A 15838-nucleotide genomic window follows, 5' to 3' on the forward strand; every position below is an offset into this window, starting at 1 on the left:
CAGATCAGAAACAGGTAAAGACAAATGAAAGAAACAAATTTGAGGGGTGGGGGGCATTGGAAGTTTCGTGTAGCTTTCTTCTAACATTCTACTTAACTACGGAGAAGCATGCATGTATGGCTAGTTGGCTACATAGATATTGTGATTGTGATCGTAAAACTCAAAACCAATGAAGTAATAACCACATATACATAACAAGAGAGACAATAATTGCATTTGCATGTTATCATTCAATCAAGACCCAAAGTATATCTTAGTCCAATAATTGTATATGTCCAACAATTATTATTAATGAAAAGATCATCTAGGCTATGATGATGATATGAATTATATAATAGCCTTTCTTTGTTATTGTTTGCATAACTTATTCACTCGCTCTGAGTGCATGAAAGTCACATAGTCATGAGTCATCACGTATATGCACTAATAATTAGCCAACCTTATTGTCTAGTTAAATCTGTCATGATGAAGTTGCATTGCTCCCTACTACTGCCTATATATATAGCCACTCATTGGCTTCAAACTTTAATAAAAATAAAAATAAAGTACTAAAATAATATTTCAAAAAATTTATACTACTGATAAAAATATTCCTAAAAATATCAAGGAGAAATAAATTTTTGAAAAATTTAAAAATACGATAAAAAATTTAAATATTGAATATATATTATAAAATATATTTTAATAAAATTTTTACAAATATTACTACAAAAATAAAATATTTTTATCTTAAAATTTTGGTAATTTTACGTTAAGTGAATTCTTTTAAAAAATTATTTTATTGTGAATGATCACATTTATTTTTGAAAATTAAAAAAAAAATTAGAGATTAAATTTTGTTCTGAATTTTTTTGTATTTTAAATATTTATTCAAATATTATCACAAAAATTCACATCAAATAGATAAGTTATTTCTTAAATATAAAAGTTTTTTGTTATTTATAAAAATATACTATTTATTAGTTATTTTTGTCACATTTTTAAATCATTCAAAAATTATTTTATCGATAATATTTTTTAGAGATCTTTTTATAAGTATTTAAATCTTTTATGTACCAAATTGGTAGTTAACTCTAAAAATAACAATAAAAGCTTAATTAACAGAAGGGAAAAGACAAAGGAGTAGGTAATTCGATGGATCTGGGATGATTAACTATTAATAATGTTAACAACAAAATTATACTAGTATGATAGAATTGGTTCATGTGTTGGGTGATTAGAACTAATTAATTAAGGCGTTAGAGAAAGCGCCAAACTGATGATGATACATAATACAAACTCATCTTTTATACACATCTAACTAATTCAGTAATGCGCGACACGTGATGTGTGACTTCTGTATAGGAAAGTGAATGCTATGGACTATGGTGAGTATGAAATTTTTTTATAATATTTAAAAAATATAACTAAAATTAAGATTTTATTTTTTATTATGTTAAAATATTTTTTTACTTAAAAATAAAATAAAAGTATTATTAAATTAAAATTTGTTAAATAATATAAAATATAACCTTAATTTTAACTATATTTTTCGAGTATTTAAAATTCTATAATCACCATAATGATAATTATTTTAAAATTCACAGTAATGAGTAACGAATAATTAATTATCTAGTCCTACATTACAGGTATATATAGTTTTTATTTTTTATAAAAAAAATAAGTCATTAATTTTTTAATTTAAAAATACATAAATTTTTAACTAATTAAAAATATAAAAACGTCCTTTATTTTTTAAAATATGAGACAAATATATATAAAAAAATTTATTTTTTGAAAAATCTAAATGTCTCACATTTTAAAAAGTGAATAATATTTTTATATTTTTAATTATTTAAAAATATATTTATTTTTGAGATAAAAAGCCACGAACTTATATGTCTTTTACTCTTTTTTATATAATACAGTAAATATAAAAATAATTGTTATATTAGGTCACAAGCTAAGAGTGTGGAAAATTAGTTGATTGCATTTGCATATAATAGTTACCCATAGAACATTATAGCTCGTGCAGGAAAAAAAGAATGTACAAATAAGGCTATGTGAATCTTACTTGATAGTTTCACTAACGTGGATAAGGAGAGGTAGTATTCACCACCAGTTGGGGTGGGGTTAGTTGGGTTAGTTTCCGTCGAAACAAAGAGGGTGAAAAGCCACCAAGTGCGGTCCCGTTTCTACCAGAAACGAATATGAGTCGAATCCTATTGCCTAGGGTAGATGGTGGTCACTGCTCACATTCTCATCGGTGACAAAACAACCTAAGCTAGGGCCTAGGGGTCCATCCCAATGTGAACATCCACAATAATTGTTTACGCATATATAAATTTAGGAAAAATAGACAATGAAAATATTAAACAATGTGAATAATAAATATATTAGATATTTATTTTATTAGGTGTGTAAATAATTATTTTAGTATTAAGATTTAGGTGAATAATTTAAAGGTGTAGTGTATTTTGATTTAATTAATAATTATTTATATTATTTAAAAAAAATTATTGGTTACTTAGCATAACTCATAAATTTATTTCATTTTAATTTTTATGTATTATGATTCTGTTATTAAAAAAGAGTTTTGTATACATATTTAATAGTATATTATTACACTATAAAAAAAAATTAATTTTTATATTTATTATTTTAAAAATTTTATTATATCAAAACTAATATTTTCCGCTCGTTATTATTGAACTCTTCAATAAGCTAATGTTTGACAAGTCAATGTTCGATATAAATTTAAACTTTGATCAAGTTTCAAGTGCCAAAAATATTCCTAATTAAATTACAAGTACATATATATTAGAACGACTTTAAAAGCAGTTATGTATTCAGTTTCAGTAACTTACTTTATTGAAGTTATAATTGTACAAGTGTGTCGATAAGAATAAATCCTCTAAAAACATTTTTTGGCCGTTATTAAATATAATTGTATTATTATTATTATTATTATTATTATTATTATTATTATTATTATTCTCTATAAATAGGAGTTTTAGACTTAGAATAAATAATTTGAATTTATTTTCAAAAAGCATTCTTACACACTTACATCCCAACGAATTTCTGAGTTTGTCTCGAATTTATTTCTATAAAATTTCTTTTATGTACATGTCTTTACTTTTTCTTTTCAATTTTCTGTAATTTTCTTTTCTACAATTTACTCTTTTTTCTGCAAAAGTCATTTTCTTTCCTCTTTAAATTTTGCATTGTATTTTTTTTTTTCATTTCAAAGTTCTTCTACTGTGTTGAAGGCATCTGTTACTTTCTTTGAATTGAAGTTATTCACTTTATTTTTGCAATTTCAAATTCAAGTAATTTAATTTCAATTTATATTTATCCTTCTGTACGCTTTATTTAATTTAAAAACAAGTCTTTGGTGCATTTAAAGAAAAACTGGTATCCACGAAAGAGAAGTAAATTTTGCTCCCAAATCATACATATCGAAAATTCAGATTTGCTAAAAATCTTTGTAATGAATTGACATGCTCATTGGGATCATTTTGTGAAATTGTGTCAAATATTTTTGTCGTTTTGTTATGATATTGATTTAGTGCATGTAATTTTGGAGTAGTAAAATTATTAATATGAATGAAGAAACTTCAAACAATAATTTAAAATTCACATCAAACAATAATATCTCTATAGTTGTAGCACAAACTTCTGTGAGTTTAACATCCCATGCAGAAAGAAACATTTAGAACGCTGGAAACGATTTTGGGGAGAATGTTGCGGTTAATAATGCAAGCATTGGGGGTAACCCACCTCCTCGAATTTTTCTAAATCAAGTTCAACTGTCGGTAACTGCAGGTTAGCCCCTTTTTCGTCTTCCTTTAAGTTACACTTCACTTATGGGTGGTTTCGCACCTTCAGTTAGATTTGGAAATGCGTCAGCTACAGTTAATAATTAACTAGATTTTTCTCACTCTGAGATGAGTCGTGATTATCACATTGGTTTGACGTCGAATAATCGGGATTTTTGGCAACCTTTCGGCAACATATCAATGAGAGTCATCATGATTTAGTCAATTTGTTAATTCAACAAATGACTACCATTTGAAATTCTATAATAGCTGATAATGAAACAAAATATGAGTGTTTGGATAGACAAGTCGAACGGATTACTCGAATTGTTGATTATGATGAAGGACAATCTCATCTTCAAAATTTTAGGATAGATCCTAAAAATTTAGGTGATGATCAAGAAAATTTACATGTGAACCTTGGCGAAGAAGAACATAAGCCTCATGTAGTTCGAGGTAATCAGAATACTGATGATGTGTTGAACATAATCCGCGCTAACAAGCATGGAAATCATTACGAAATGATTAGGATCATAAAAAATATTCTCAATCGAGTAGGTATTAATGTAGGGCTTATAAATCGATTCTATTTTGTGTCAGCAGCTGAAGTTCAAATTGATAAAGTGTCAAGAGGTGTGAAAAATCTTAAAATAGTTACCAAGGAATCAACTGTAGAGCATGTTGCTCGATATTTGGTCAAACTCGAAAATTTAGCAAACAATAAAGATCTGAAAATGAATTTTTTTCCTTCTTCTTTGACAAAAAACGCCTTTACTTGATTTTCGAATTTAAGACCCAATCGATTTTAACATAGACTCAATTAACAAATATTTTTCATAGTCAATTCTATAGAAAAGAATTGACAATAAATCTAACAAACTTGCTTACTTTGAAAAGGGATGACGATGAATTGATAGATGATTATATTATTTGATTCAAATATACTCACAATCGATGTTATGTGTCGATTCCTGAAAGCGAGATTATCAAAGTATAGCCAATAAAGATCTCAATTTTAGTATGCATCCAAAGTTAGTTACTGTGTATATTCCTGAACCCATTTAGTTGAAAGAATTCGACAAATTGAGAAAATAAGAGAAAAAAAGAAAAAAGAAAGAGAAATGGTTAAATATGAAATTTTTGAAAATAATATCCAATGATGATAAGTATTTATACTTTTGTCCTAGTTAAAAACATAGATACTTGGGGCATTTGTTATGTGAAAAATAAATTTTCTTTGACAAAAAATAGAAAAGCATGGTTGAAACATAACATCATATTTGATACTTCACTAACATTTTGTCATGCACTATATAAAAGTATTTGTGAAAGTCTATAAAAGATAACAGAAGAAGTTGATCAAATAATTATTTGGAATTGATTGTCAAATTAATCAAGACATCAAAGAAGAATTTCAACAAAGAGGAGCAAGTGATATTTGATTATGGAAACGGTTATTAGAAAAAATAGTTAATGACTTGGAGTTCGTCGAAAATATTTAACAAATTAAGTATTTATATTTTAATTCCGTTTAGTTAAAAAAAACTTACGGACATTTGTTATATCAAAAATAATATTTTCGACAAATTTAAACTTTGATCAAATTCTAAGTGCCAAAAATATTGCTGATCAAGTTACAAGTATATGTTGGAACGACTTTAGAAGCAGTTATGTATTTAGAGTTTGAGTTTCAAGTGCAACTTCGAACTCTTTTGGAAGCAGTTACGTGCTCAGTTACGTATTTTATTGAAGTCATAATTGTATAAGTATGTCTACAGGAACAAGTCCTCTAGAAGTAATTTTTGGCAATTGTTAGATATAATTATAATTTTTAATTATTATTATTCTCTATAAATAGAAGTTTTAGGATCAGGATAAAGGGTTGAAATTTGTCTTCATAAAGTACTTTTGCAGACACACATCCCAACAAATTTTGAGTCTGCATCGAATTTATTTCTGTAGAATTTTTTCCATGTCTTTTCATTCATGTTTTTACTTTTCTCTTTTCAATTTCTTGTAATTTCTTCTTTTGCAATTTACTTTTTTTTTTCTACAAAAGTCATTTTCTCTCCTTTTTAAATTTTGTATTGTCTTTTTCTTCATTTCAAAGTCTTTCGACTGTGTTGAAGGCATTTGTTACTTTCTTTGAATTGAAGTTATTCAATTTTGTTTTTTTGCAATTTTGGATTCAAGTAATTTAATTTTAATTTATATTTGGGCAAGTTACATATATAAATTAATTAGACTTCAAATTTATCAGATTGTAACTTTTTTATATCTAAGTAAATCGTTATAGAGTGTAGCGGTTTTTAACTTGTACGTAATCTGTTACAAGGTAGCGCAAATTGCGTAAAAAAATGTGGAAAGCAAAAATCGCTGGAAGGTGTAATGGTTTCTGAAGAATATGTATGTTACATAAATCCTTGCTGGGTATAGCGGTTTATGAAGAAATAGTGGGTAGCTTAATCCGTGGCATCCAATAGTGATTTATGTATAGGTGGATTCTCTATATATACCAGTGGAAGGCAATTGTGTAGCAGTAGATGATGATTTGGACGAAGAGCTTATTGACATTGTTGGGGACAGTGATGAAGATACTCGGAGCAATCCACCTACACATCATGGCCCATTAAGTTCCGGCACATAACAACATCCTCCACATTTATCAACCTTAAATTTGGAAGCCATCGACTAATAACCAGACGTAGATCTTACCTTTGGGAGTCAGGGATTGCATGATGGAACTGCTACTATGGAGTTTCAGATTGGCCAATCTTTCCAAAGTAAGGAGGAAGTTATGTTGAGTATAAAGGATTACAACATCCTTCGTGGAGTTGAGTACAGGGTGATAGAGTCAGATCTTCTTAAATACCATGGGAGATGCAAGGAGTTCAGTAAGTTTGCACGTGATTGATTCGCATCACACTTCGGCAACGAAAGAGTACATAGGAGGTTAGAAGGTACAATGGACCTCACACTTGCTTGACTACATCGATTTCAAGCGATTACTGGTAGCTTGATTATCATGTCATTTGTGAGAAGATCTTTCTGTTGGTTAGAGTCGATGTTGCAATTACGATAAAGGTGTTGCAGCAAGCTACAGAAGTAACATATGGATTCATGCCTAGTTACAGGAAGGTCTGGCTGGCGAATGATGAGCCACTATTTTATGGTTTATTTTGTACTGAATTGAGTGGATTTTATCCATTATTCTCACACTTATCCATATAAATTGCATATTTTACATTTTCCTTCCTAATTTTGTGCTATGATTGAAAACTTGCTTCCTAGGCCTTAAAATTATTAATTTTTAATTCTCCTTTATTACCATTCGATGCCGTGATATGTTTGTTAAGTGTTTTCAGGTTTACAAGGTATGAATGGCTTAAAGGATGAAGATGAAACATGTTAAAGTGGAAGGAACACAAGAAACTAAAAAGTTGAGAAGTGAGGAGCGACGCGCACGCATGGCTGACGCGTGCGTGTGACAAGGAGCGTCGTTCAGCAACGCGTACGCGTGGATGACACGTACGCATGACCTTGCGCATAGCTCAGCGATGCGTACGCGTGGCTGACGCGAACGCGTGATGAGTGTCACGTGCTGCAATTTACTGAAAACACTGGGGGCGATTTTTGGGCTACTTTTGACCCAGTTTTAGGCCCGAAAATACAGATTAGAGACTGCAGAGTGGAGCTGGAAGGAGGAATCAATCATTCACACTTTCATTCACATAATCCTAGCCTCTCCTCTCTCTAGGTTTTAGGTTTTTTAGTCTTGTTCCTTCTCGATTTCAGAATTTTACCTTGCTTTAATTTAGTTTTCTTCTACTCTTATTTGTTCTAGCACTTTAGTTATCTACTTCTCTTATTGATCCCTTTATTTTGCTAATTTAGTTTATGAACTCATGTGTTACTCTCAACTTTCATTAATGTAATTTATGTTTCATGTTTCTTATTGTTCAATTGCCTTGTTATTGTTATTTCCTTGCTTTGGTTAGTCTTAGATTTTGCTTTGTCTTGTTAGTGTTCTCTGTTTTTATTTTATGCCTTCCAAGTATTTGATAAAATGCTTGGTTAGATTTTAAACTAGATTTTTATATTCTTAACTTGGATTGATCAATTAGAGACTCTTGAGTTATCAAAATTCTTTTGTTGGTTGGTGATTGAAAATTGCTAATTGGCTTAGGCTTCACTAAATATAATCTTTGATTAGGACTTGTGAACTTAAGTTGATTTTGCTCACTTGACTTCTCTTCATTGCTAGAGGTTAACTAAGTGAAAGCAAAAGGCAATTACCATCACAATTGATAATGATAATGAGGATAGGAATTCCAATTCTCAATCTTTGCTAGGAATTTTCTTAGTTGTTATTTTATTTCCTTGTTATTTACATTACTTGTCTCTTATCACAAAAACCCCAAAAATACTTTTCTATAACCAATTATAAGTACACTTCCCTGCAATTCCTTGAGAGACGACCTGAGGTTTAAATACTTCGGTTAATTTTATTGGGTTTGCTTAAGTAACAAACAATTTAAATATTGATTGAGGTTTAATTGTCGGTTTAGAACTATACTTGCAACGCGATAATTTTGTGAAAATCTTTACCAACATTTTTCCTCCGTCAGTGAAGAAAAAGAAAATAGCATAGATTTATGGAGATTGGGAAGAATCTTATGGCGAGTTACCCCGTTGGATCCTTGGTGTGTAGTCCACCATGGAGGGAATCATTGCACTGTTAAAGATTTCTCCAGTTAAAGTTGGTAATCAGGTTGATGAATCTACCGTGTACTTTCATCATCTTTTCTAGACATTTCTCCTTGTATTGAGGCATTTCGACATTGTAAACCACTGGTCAGTATCGACAGTACTCACTTGTATGGCAAGTATGGAGGTACTTTGCTCTTGGCTATCGTGCAAGGTGGAAACTCAAATATCTTGTCCATTGCATTTGTACTTGTAGAAGGGAAAATGCGGAGTCCTGGTCTTTTTTCTTAACCAACCTGCGAAAACATGTGACTCCACAAAAGGGTATTCTGGTGATCTCTAACAGGCACAATGGCATCAAGGCTGCACTGGAAACACCTGATAGTGGTTAGCTACCTCCTCATGCATATTGAGCATTTTGCATTTGTCATGTTGCAGCTAATTTATCCTTTAGTTTTAAGGGGCTGGATGCAAAAAGGCTACTGGTAAATGTTGTCTATGCAAAGACTGAGACAGAGTTTGACTATTTGTTTGATATTATGAGGACTGAAAATCTGGCTATGTGTGATTGGACAAATAGAATGGAGTATGATAAGTGGACCCAACACTAGGATGGCGGAAGATGCTTCGGCCACATGACGACCAACATATTTTAGTGTATTAATTCTATTTTGAAGGGCACAAGGAATCTACTAGTCACTTCGTTAAGGCCCACATACGGATGGCTTGCAAAGCTGTTTGTGAATCGAGGTCAAATGATAGAAGCGCAATTGGGGACTGGGCACTAGTTTTGCCAGGCACTGGTGAAAGCAATAGAGTGCAACTTGAGAGATTCAAGATGCTTCACTGTCACTTTGTTTGACGGGCATCAATTTGAGTATATTGTGGCCGAGATGACTCCTACCAGTAACTTCTCACTGGGTACATATTGAGTTTTCCTTATGGGTCGTACCTGTGACTGTGGCTACTTTCAAGCTCTCCATTATCCATGTTGCCATGCAATTGCATGCTGTGCTCAGTCGCAACTGAACTAGGCAATATATGTTGATGATGTTTACAGCACGACTAAGGTGTTCAACGTGTATCGGATGGGATTTGCATTGCCTATTTCAGAAGGACTTTGGCCGCCATATGACGGTCCCACTGTCATTCTTGATCCTAACATGAGATGTGAAAGAGAAGGGCTACCAAGGTCCACCAGAATCCATAATACCATGGATGAGGCTGATTCTAGTAGACCGAAGCATTGTGGCCTCTATAGACAGCCCAAGCACACTCGCGGGAATTGTCCTCAACGAGGCTCTATGGTCGAAGGTGTGCATAGATGTTATGAACTTATGATGTCTTTCTTTTGGTTTATACTGTTCTTGTTGGTTGCCGTTTTGTCTTTATTCGAACCAGGATGAAATATTATATGGGTTTAAAAATCATGTATGGTTTCATGTATTGCTATATGAACATGTTCTTTTGCTTTTTATTTGTTAAGTTGGTTCCTTTTTAGATAGAAGATATGCAAAGAGAAGTTACCTTAAAAGGCGTACATTTAAATATAAATATATAAGGCGTACATGTAAATATAAATATAGCAGATGTATATATAGATAAAAACAGTCATACAAATAAGCATACATAAACGGAATACATATAAAGTCATACATTCATACAAGTAAACATACATAAGCGGCAACTCGCTGAACAACTCCTGAAACCATTCTCAAGCTGGTCTGTCATCCTCCATAAAATTTTCAAAGTCGGTAAGGCACCCACTAATAGCCTTCTCATCCATTGACAACCCCAGCTGATATGCCATATTTTGCAGCATAATGGTGTACTCTCTGAACGACATGTGAAAAGTATGCGTCTCAGAACACCACCTCTCGATGAATGCGTTGACCATAGGTTCATCCTACCAGAACCAATTAGTGTTCAACCAAGCCAAGTGGTACAAACTAGCCCTCTTCAAATAAGGTATGATCCTTTCATGCATCGGCATATTTTGTTATCTCTGGCTGTAAATACACCTACTTGGCTACATCATATGATAAAAATAACCACATTGTAATTAAATTATAATACTTACACGTTTAAACCATAAATTATTACTAAAAATATTTTAATCCGGTGCAAAACTACATAGCTGTTATGTATCCAATCTTTTAGAAGTGAGAATAAAAAATATAAAAATTCTAATATATTAAAACCTAATCAATAAATTACTGATAAAAAAGATACTAATCTTGTTTGATTTGGAAGAACGAAGACATGTTTTTCTCACAGTATAGTAAATACTATCATACTATCCTAAAAACGGAAATTAAATTCAGGATACTAAAACTTATCTGCTTTTTGTTAATTTTCAATTAGTATGCATTAATTAAATATTTAATTTGGTTCTCTTAAAATTGTATGTTAAATCTTGTATGACTTTAATTTAATAAAGTAGAAAAATAAGTATGACTGTCTAAATAAAAATATAGAACGAATGCTAATGTACTTTAGAACAAGTAACAAAGGTGTAATTTTTTAATTTTTAAATTTAAAATTAAAATTTTAAATTCTAAAGTATAAATCTTAAATTTTATATTCTAATTCCTATACCCTAAATACTAGATTTTATATTCTAAACTCTAATACTTAAAAAACAAACAAACTAACCTCTTCATTGATGCCTTCGGCAACGTGAACAACGCCGTTGAGTCAGTACAAGTGGTTTTCGTCTGCCATAGTCCCACTTGAATATGGCCTCCCCAAAAATTCTAAATCCTCTCCCAGCCTCCTCCTCTTTCTCTCAAGCCACAATTTTCTCTCACTAACCAAATTTTCTCTCTACACCAAATGAAGGATTTGCTGTTGGCTATCACGATTTTATAGCCAAGATTCACGTAAACCGCAATATTCTCCAGCGAATTAGAGTAACCGCTGTTTTTTTATAAACCGCTAGAGTCTATAGTAGTTTATGCGTTGTCGCATTCCTTCAAAAACTGCTACACCCTCTAGCAGTTTCTGCTTTTCATGTTTTTTCACGTAATATGCGTTATCCTATAGCGAATTACGTGTAAGTTAAAATCCACTACACCCTATAACCATTTTCATAAATATAAAAAAATTACAAACATATCAACTATTTTAAAAAGTTGCAATCTAATAAATTTGAAGTCGAATTAATTTATATACGTAACTCACCTTTTATATTTTATCTTTCTGTACCCTTTATTTCATTCAAAAAATAGTATTTAGTGCATTTAAAAAAAAATTGATATCAAATAAAGAAGAGTAGATTTCGCTTTAGATTATAGATATCGAACTAACCCAAATTTACTAAAAATCTACATAATAAAATTATTTAAATATATAAATTAGATTAAATAATTGTATAGAATTTCCTTCTTTTAAAATTAAATATTTCATATTTAGCTAGCAAACACTCAAATCAGTATTAAGATATATTTTTTTGTTACTCTTAAAATTTTCAAAAATTATTTTTATTGGATAGATTAGTTATTCGATCATTTTAAAGAAAGAGATTATTATTTTATAATAATATTTTTCAATAATCTAGTTGTCTTATNTATCGGAGAACAGTTTATATATTTATTCTTTATTGTTTTATATATTTGTACGCATTAAATTTTTAAAGCTTTTCAAAAAGCGAATATTTTTTATGAATTTAATTTTGATGCATTGTTAATGTAAAGTAGTTTTATATATACATTTAATTATATAATACTACACCATTAAAAATAATTATTTTTTCTGTTAATTGTGTAAATATTTATTTAAAATAATAAATTCAATTAGACAATTATATAAAATACTTTATATTATTATTAGTGTATTAAAATTAAATTCTATTTTTTATATGTATTGTGAAACTTGGTTTCCATAATGATAAGTTGTAAAACTAGATCCACGTACTCCATTAAGAACGCCATAAATATTCTAAAGTGCCTTATAAAAATTCTCTTAAACAGTAAATGAAGTACAAATAGATAATATTTTTAATTTTCTGAAAATCCAAAAGTAATTAATTCTTCTTCCATTTCTATATATGTGTGGTGTGTATGTGAGTTTGCTTTTTAAAAAAAAATATGAAATAATTGTCTATTTTTATATCGAGATAAAGTTAAATAACTTTTAAAAATAATTTTAATTTTATTATTATGATTAAACTAGTATTAATTATAAACAATTATTTAGTTATAATTTTATTTTATTGTGCAACAATGATATTATATATTATAAAAGTCTACTTAGTAATTTTCTATTAACATATATATCTTTTATTAATTAATTTAAATTAAAAATATTATTTTTGACATATTCATGTAAAGTAAATTCTAATAAGTAAGACTGATTTAAAAAATAGGATAAGACAAGTTATTGAAAATATAACATACACTAATTTTGAATATTTGGTGGTAAATTGAATATATAAGATAAAACAAATAATAAAAAAATTAATTTAATTTTTTTTTCATACAAAATTTAGAATAAAAAATAAAATGATAAAAATATATTTATAAAAATTTGATAGTGAAAATAAAACAACAATAATAACAACAATAAAGTCTTGTCTTACTAGGTAGGGTCGACTACATAAATCAAACAATGTCATTGAGCTCTATTATGTATCATGTCTACAGAGAAATCGTTTATATGTAAATCTCATTTGACCACCTCAAGGATGGTTTTTATGGATCTTCCTTCGCCTTTCACTCCTTATCCATCTTTCATCTCATCCACCTTCTTGATTGGGTGGTTTCTCGGTCTTCTTCTCAAATGTCCAAACTACTTGAGACACAATTCTACCATCTTTTCTACAATAGGTGCTATGACTCCAACTCTCTCTCTCTCTCTCTCTCTCTCTCTCTCTCTCTTATATCTTCGTTCCTTATTCTATCCAATCACGTATGATCACTCATCCATCTCAAAATTTTCATCTTTGCCACACTTAACTTATGTTCGTACTCCTCTTTGGCTGCCCAATATCCTATACCATAAAGCATAGACGGTCTGATAACAGTGCGATAGAATTTACCTTTAAGTTTTAAAAATACTTTTTTATCACATATGAAACCAGACACACTCCACTATTTTGACCAACCTGCTTGGATCCTATGATTTACATTTTATTCAATCTTTTCATTATCTTGTATGATGCACCAAAAATATTTAAAACTTTTAACTTTTCGTCTCTATATTAGAATTTTTCCTTCAGTGGCCGAACTTAAATTTCATATATTTCGTCTTGCTACGGCTTATACGCAAATCGTACACTTCTAAAACTTCTCTCCATAAATCCAACTTCTTATTTATATCTTTCCTTGACTTTCTCGTAAGGACGATATTATGGGGGCAAAAGCATGCACCATGGCATAGACTCTTGGATATACTCTGTGAGTACTTCCAAGACTAATGTGAAAATGTATGAACTTAAGGATGATCTCTGATATAATCCTATACTAATAGAAAATTCCTCTATCACACCACCTTAAATTTTCACACTAGTTGTAGTAGTCCCATCATACATGTCTTTAATTACACGAATATATACGATCCTTATTTTTTTTCTTTTCCAAAACCTTCCATAAAACCTATCAAAAATAAAATAAAAAATAAAAAATAAATTGTTTCTTTGTTTAATGTCTCTGTATCTTTTTTGTTAAAGAAAGACACCATACAATAATTTAGTATTTTATGGCACAATATCTTTGTCCTGCCATACATAATTTTATAAGTAATGCTATACATTTAAGTCTTTTTATGAATCAAGTTCAATCAAATTAAATAATAAGATTTGGAATAATGCTAGTCATAATTGACTTTTGTTATGTTAAACCAATTTTGTTAGATTTAGTTAATAAAAAGACTTAGTTTTATAGTATTATTCTAATTTTATATGTCTGTGTTCATATTTCAGTATTTTATTTTTAGAGAGTAAAGTATCGTTTTTGTCTCCAATGTTTGGGGTAAGTCTTAAAGTTGCTCTTAATGTTTAAATCGTCCTATTTAAGTCCTTAACTTTTCAAAATTGGTTCAATGTTGTGCTGCCATACGTTAGGGATCCGTTAACAGAATTGACGGCAGGACAAAATTGAGATAATTTTAAAACGTTAGGAAATTAAATAGGACGAAAACGTTGGGAACAAAAATGATACATAGAAATAAATTTTAATTTTATCCTTCCATAATATCAATTTTTTACGGTACATAGTAATTCAATTATTTTTTAATCACATCTAATAATAAAGTACACTTAATCACATTACTTTTATTCTAAATAAATTTATTTTTTTATAATTTTACTTTTCCATAAAAATAAATTTAGTTTCATTCTAAATGAATAACTATATACCGTAAAAAATTGATATTATGAAAGATAAAATTAAAATTTATTTTTATGTATCATTTTTGTTTCGAACGTTTTCGTCCTATTTAAGTCCTTAACGTTTCAAAATCGTCTCAATTTTATCCCACCGTCAATTCTGTTAACGGATCTCTAACAGCAGTATAACATTGAGCCAATTTTAAAACGTTAAGAACTTAAACAAAGATTTAAATGTTAGAGATAACTTTAAAACTTACTCTAAACATTAGAGACAAAAACGATATTTTATTTATTATTTTTATAAACAAACGAACACATCATAAGAGAATATTTTAAAAAATATTTAAAGTCGTCTATTAAAATAATTAATAATCTATGTAGGAATCTCTCGCGAGCAACAGGTAGATGCATGTTCCCCGTACGAGTGCCTGCTTTGCCTTTTATATTAAAACTGAGAGATTAGATTTAGATTAGATTTGGTTTCCTTGTTGTTTTTGCTATCTCTTTCCTTTTCCCAAGATTAAAGCTTACCACCAAATTTTAGTTTACTTGGTTATTTCTATATAATATAATCTTTCAAGTGGCACGCACCATGTATGGTGAAAGCATCCTTCATCCTTCTCTCTCTTATTCTTATATAACTTTCAAGTTTCAATGATGCCCTTGAAAAATCATAGTGAAATCTTAGGTTCATCCCTAATTAAGATTATATATATCCATCCCCTCGTGTAGGAAAGATAGAGCTAAAATTTACAGATTTAATTTGTTTTCATCATTCTAAAAACTCTTTCAATTACCCAATGGATGAATATAATTGATTATATTTTAAGATCACAATATACTATTTTTTTTAGCATTTAATAGGTTATTTTAAACAAAAATTAAACTGATATATCATTACTCATTATTAAATAAATCATTTTTAATTTTGTAAATAAGAATAAAAAAATTAATTTTTAATTAATTAATATTAATCAATTTATTTTATTATAAATATTATTTT

Source organism: Arachis duranensis, chromosome 1, assembly GCF_000817695.3.
Source record: "Arachis duranensis cultivar V14167 chromosome 1, aradu.V14167.gnm2.J7QH, whole genome shotgun sequence".
Lineage (NCBI taxonomy): Eukaryota > Viridiplantae > Streptophyta > Magnoliopsida > Fabales > Fabaceae > Arachis > Arachis duranensis.